Raw genomic sequence first — 6,426 nt, 5'->3', positions numbered from 1 at the left:
CATGCAGCCTTGCTATGATGACTCCCCCCTCGCCCACATTGAGGAGGTAGTAATGGAAAATGACCCAAACTGTGTAGAGTGGAGCTGTGCCAAGCCGTGCTACAACTGCGTAGTTGAAAAGCGCCATTTGTTGACATGGAACAATTATATAGTTCACAATTAAATAATAAAGCAGAATAAAAGCCACTTATGAAAACAAAATAAATATAAAAAGTACCAATAAATAAATGGAGTTTGTTGTATTCAGGGGTTTGTTTGTTTTTTAGATTTCAGTTTCTGTTTAGTTTCAGCCTTGGTTTAATAGATTTCATCTTTGTGTGTCTTGTCTGGTGTGACTTCCTGTTTTTCTTTATAGTTAGTTTGGGGAGTTTTTTTTTTCTCTCTCTCTCTTTTGCATACCTGGACATGTTTTGCTTCCTGTGTTAGTTTTCTGGTTTTATAGTATCTGCCTCGCCCTGATGTAAATCACCTGAGTCCTGGACTCTGACACAGATATAACCTCAGTGACACATCAATCAAACAAACTGTTGTTGTACAACACACACATACTGTCTACTGTATCACAAAATGCAGCATACATACATCCACCCTTACACACACACATGTTCTTGAACAGCATTCTTTGTTTGGACACTCATCAACAGGGATGCGCAGTATTTCTTTTTTATACGTGTATTTAAAATTTCAAATACAAAAATATTAGTAACACAGGAGATTGACAACCCCATATTCTATCACATGCACCACTTATTTTGAAAATACAGTATTTTATTTTGATACGTTCATTAGTCGAGTATTTGGTATTTTATTTTAAAATACAATTAGATGTATTTTTTACCCATGCATGTGTTCCCTAGTCCCTTACCCTAACTTTAACCCTCTACAGTCCCTGACAAAAGTCTTGTCACTTATCCATTTTGTAGAAAAAACAGCTCATAACCTAACTTTGAATTAATCCATTGGTTTTAGAAATGGCTCATATGAAAGCTAAAACCCTCCCAAATCATGTTCAATATACTAAAATAAATTTGCTTCACTGAAGAAAGATTGAACAAATAATTTACTTCAGATACAAAAATATGCTGCATAACATCAGTAGATTAAGTAGTGGTGCTGTGAGATCAATAATTAATATCTTGTATGACTTCCATGAGCTTGAAGGACTGCATCCATGCGGTTCAATAATGATTCATACAATTTATTGATGAAGTCATCAGGAATAGCAAAGAAAGCCGTCTTACATGCCTCCCAGAGTTCATCAAGATTATTTGGTTTCGTCTTCCATGCTTCCTCTTTCAATCTACCCCAGACATGCTCAATCATGTTCATGTCTGGTGACTGGGCTGGCCAGTCCTGGAGCACCTTGATCTTCTTCGCCTTGAGGAAATTTGACTTAGAGATGGAAGTATGCGATGGAGCACCATCCTGCTGCAAAATTTGACCCCTTTTATGTTTGGGAATGTAAGAGGTAGCTAATACTTCTTGAAATTTTAGGCTATTCATATTGCCTTCCACCCTGCAAATAGTGGATGTAACCCCAGACCATGATTTTTTTTCCACCACCAAGACTTTTGTCAGGGACTGTAAATGTCTAACCCTAAAACCAAGTCTCAATGGTGCATTCCATTTGTAGCGAGGTTATCGGCTGGTATTGCTAACATTGGCTAGCACGAGATATGTTTACACTTGTGGTTTTTTTCCAACTACTCAACTGGAACATGGTGAACTCGCATCCCGATGTAAATGGAAAGCAGCATAACTCTCACTCTCAAAAAGCCTCTTAACATTGTGAGGAGCAGCCAAAATGTCCTCACAAAGATGGGTTTGAACCAAAAAAGTGTCCTCGCAGCCAACTACAGACATTCCATCGACTAAAAGCTATCCCCAACCAGTTCATGCCTAACCCTAACCTAACCACAATTCCAATCTTTGCCCTAAACTTAACCAGTTCCTTTATAAATGCGGTTCTTCCTGATTAGGACCAGGTTTTGGTCTCCATGAGGACTACTGATCTTGACAAGATCACACATTAAAGACTTAAGACTTAAGAAATAAGAAATGAAATTCTAAGAATGAATAGTTTTGGTCAGGATATTTGTAAGTCACTCACGATCTTGCACCACTCCATAGAGAAAATCAGGACACAGGAGCTGCTGTCTACTGCTGCCTCGTGTGGTCAGTTTGTGGCACTGAGGTAAATCCGAACAAAGGATTTCAAACACCGAAGTCACAAAATAACACAGTGAAAAGTCACGAGAATAACACAGTGGAAACAGGATTTACGTTCACGTTACAGGATTTCCAGCTCTCATGATGTGAAACAATGCAGGCAGTTCTCCCCCAGAACCAGTTTCAAGTTGTTTGTCTGCAGTTGTGGAGCATTCCATTTGTTGTCAGAAACTGGGAATTTAATCACCACATTTGACGTAGGATTCCAACATGGCTGCCGCCGTACAAACACTACTTCTTGGATAGAGTATCCGCTAAGGCCTTGGTTCCCAACCTGGGGTCCAAGTCCCCCTTAAGCGAGCATCAGGGAGCACATTGGGGGCCCAGAGCTTTGTCCGCTCTGAGGTTGTGAAGTTATTAAAGTTTATTATGCATATTAAATTTAGAAAATCTCAATCACACACTCTGTTGGATAGTCAGAACTCGGTATCACCCAAATTTAAACCCATATGCAGCTTTAAAGTACACTGAAACGTCATAACATGTAAGCCTACAAACCTCAAAACTTAATAATTAGCTGTTCTCTCCTTTCACTAGTTTCAGTCTTGTTTATATTGTCGTTTGCATAATGTCAGATATTGTTGGAATGATAAACAGCAGACCAGTGGGTCCAGTTCGGAGACAAGATTTGGAGAACTTCTCTCCCACATCGCATTCTTACTGGGTTAACATGACCCCAAAAATACTTCCCTCCTTTCCATAAACAGCAGGCGAGTCTTGGCCCAGATTCGAAGAAGATGCAGCAGCAGCAGCAGCAGCAGCAGCACACATTTCCCAAAGAGTTCCAAATCCCAGCTAATGTTTCCTCACCACAATGGAAGCTTTTCAGGAGTGAGCCATCCCTCACACTGTCATCCCGCTCTCCACTTTCCTTCATTTGGATTGTTTTGTGGGGCAGGTCAGGAGCCTCTGCCGTCGCTCAGTCACACAATAGACGGGGAGTAACGTGAGAGATGACGATTGTTTTCACTCCACCCTTCCATGTTCTCAGTTGACCCTTTTCACTCTGTGGCTCAGGGAGATGCTGTTTGATCTGAGGAGTGGAACGTGTTGTCACGGTGACCCACTAAATCCAGTCATCATGACAGTTATCGACCATTAGCTGTGGGAAAAGTCATGACAGTGGCTTCAGATTACTTCATTTTTTTACACATTTTGTTGTGTTATAGACCAGGACTGCAATGATCAATTGATTATTAATCAGTAGGAGTGTCATGATTCTCCAATTCCTCAATTCGATTTGATTTCCGATCATTTTTTTCCTCTCTCTTTTAGCGCAGATGGGTCTGCCGTTTTTAGACGTGAATTATTGGTTTTATGTCACGATAACTCATTTAATATTATAATTAAAATGATATAATGTTCACCATTTGTTTGCAATGTACCACACTAATACTGTGTTCACACTGGAGCCGTGCAAATTTGTCAATATTGTCTTATTTAAATCATTAAAATGTAATAATTTTGGCTTAAGATGTTTGAGAACATTATTATTAGGATTTTTCGCCATTTTATGGACCAAAAAAGTAATTGATTAATTCCAAATGAACTTAAAAAAAGATATACTTAAATATTTTGTGTTTTTTTTGGCTCTGCCACAAGAACCTGAGTGGCAAGTTAAATCTTCTACTGCAGTATGTTTTCACTATGTACATGTGTGTTGTGAATTAAAAAAAAAAACAAAAAAAAAAAACTTCCGTTCTGGTGGTTGCAGGAGCACAGAGACCATCACGCCTCCTCCGTGACCATTTGACTAAATGAAGGTCATGGAGATCACTAATATGAGCCCAAGCGTCACTGTAATGGGGCTAATAATAGATCCACACTAATGAGGCCGCGTACGCCCGTAGAGTCGTGATAAATGCAGCCAGAGAACTCCTTGAAGCAGCTCTGAGGTCATGTGACAGCACGTGACCTCAGAGCGGGTGTGAACGTTTCCTGTTCTTTCACAGTGACGCGATCATAAATGTGTAAAGGTGTGTAGTCAGTGTTGCCAGATCTCGTGAGAGAGAAACAAGCAACCGGGCCCTTTTTAAAAACAAGCTTCTGCACAATGACCACAAGAGGGACTCACATTCTCAAACCAATTTTTAAATTATATACAGTAAAACTTTGCACACACAAACACATAAATATCATCCTGAATTCACAAATGTATTGTTTCTTTTTTATTTTAGTTCCAGGACAAACTCTAATTACAAACACTAAACAACACTTAATTAATAATACATTTTAAAAAATAAACCTACTTGCTCTCTAACAAAAATAAATAAAAATAAAAATGATTTTGACAGTAGTGAACGATCACAGACTGTGGTATGTTTCAAACTTGAGTTAATGGCAACAAATCATCTCGTCTTTTCTGTTGAACCCTGGGGTCAAAACAACGACCGTCATAGTGTAAATTATCACCCACCTATTTGTTTCAATATTCTCACTCATGACCTGATATTAAACATGTCAACATTCATTTCCAAAACATTTAACCCTCAACTGTTATCCTCAAATCTACTAACACCACTAATCCTCAGCAATTCTTACTTTCCAAATGAATGAGGGATTTCTAAAGTGTATGTATCAGGTATTTAAGTGTCTTTAAATGTCAATGTTTATTTAAATAAAATACAACACCATTGCACAATATAGAAAATAGTAGTTGTAAAGAAGATCATAACATTTAATATCAGTCATTAAATATGAAGTAGATAATTATAAAAATCATTTTTGATGTCCCAGGAATAACAGGGGGGTTAAATCAGCAGTTAGAAGAGCTGTGATTCAGGATTTTGACCTGTGGAGGGCAGCATTGAGCCTCCCTGTAAACAGCCTGCTCGATTCTATTAGGAGAAGAAGAAGGCGTCTCATTTCACACAACGACTGATTTCCGTCTCCTCCTGAGGACACAGACCGTGGATTGAGACACGTGAAGATGAAGTGGCAGCCTCCACGTTCGCCCTCTCATTTCCACTTCCTTTGTAGTCTGACACCATCATCAAAGCCTGCCATAAACAAAAAAGGCCTCAGACAGCACTTACACCGTCCGCCGCATGGAGGCGCTCTCTTGTTTGGTCAAGTTTTGGCATCCAGGAAGCGACCGGAAGTGATGATTCTCAACCTAAAAATAAAACAATTTTGCTATGTTACATTAAAAAAATGTCTGTACATACATAGGTGTGTGATAATGTACTGTTTTGTAAAAAAAAAAATAAGTTGAATGTAATAACAAAATAAAGAAATTAAGGAACAAGAGTGTGTTCAAAAGCATAGACTTTCCAATCACTACAATCAATAGTTACATAACATTATTAATGAGCATTTGCTTTGTTGTAATAGATATGTAAATACATACACATACACATTTATCTTACACACACACACACACACATCTGTCCATTAAACTAGAACTATTTTTGACTCTTTACGAGAAGACCCGGGTTCGAGCCCCGGTTGGAACAAGGGCCTTTCTGCATGGAGTTTGCATGTTCTCCCCGTGTGTGCGTGGGTTCTCTCCGGGTTCTCCGGCTTCCTCCCACAGTCCAAAAACATGCAATGTGGGGATAGGTAAATCGGACACTCTAAATTGACCATAGGAGTGAGTGTGAGAGTGACTGGTTGTTTGTCTCTATCTGTGTGGCCCTGCGATGGACTGGCGAACTGTCCAGGGTGTACCCCGCCTATCGCCCGATGTCGCTGACTGACTTTTTCTAAATGTGTGTATTCATTTAACAATGTTATATTATACAAATGGTACAGTATTGTGGAGTATGGAGTGGTAAAAACCCCAAATCTGTGAATATCTTTAATAACTTTACTTAATAAATTTTGGTATTAATGATTCCTTGCAGCCCCATGCTTTAGAGAATATCATTCCCAAATTTAAAATAAAACTCTTATCACAATTTAGTATTTCGTGACCAGGTTATATCTATTTTGTAGCCGTGAATTAATATTTCATGGCCATAATTTAGTAGTTTGTCTATTTCATGGCCTTGAACTCACAAGTATTTCATAGCTGTGAGTTAGTACTTTGTGGCCACAATTTAGTATTTCGTGAACACATTTATTTCATGGCCACAATTTAGTATTTCGCAAACATGTTCTATTGGGCTCCATAAAAAAGAAACGTTTTTAGATGGAAAGTGTGTATGCGGCTCACATACAAAACAAACCCGCTATATCAATCCATCTACGTGGACT

Source organism: Solea senegalensis, linkage group LG20 (assembly GCF_019176455.1).
Source record: "Solea senegalensis isolate Sse05_10M linkage group LG20, IFAPA_SoseM_1, whole genome shotgun sequence".
Taxonomy (NCBI): Eukaryota; Metazoa; Chordata; class Actinopteri; order Pleuronectiformes; family Soleidae; genus Solea; species Solea senegalensis.
The sequence above is the reverse complement of the archived record's forward strand: the minus strand, read 5'-3'. Positions refer to the sequence as shown.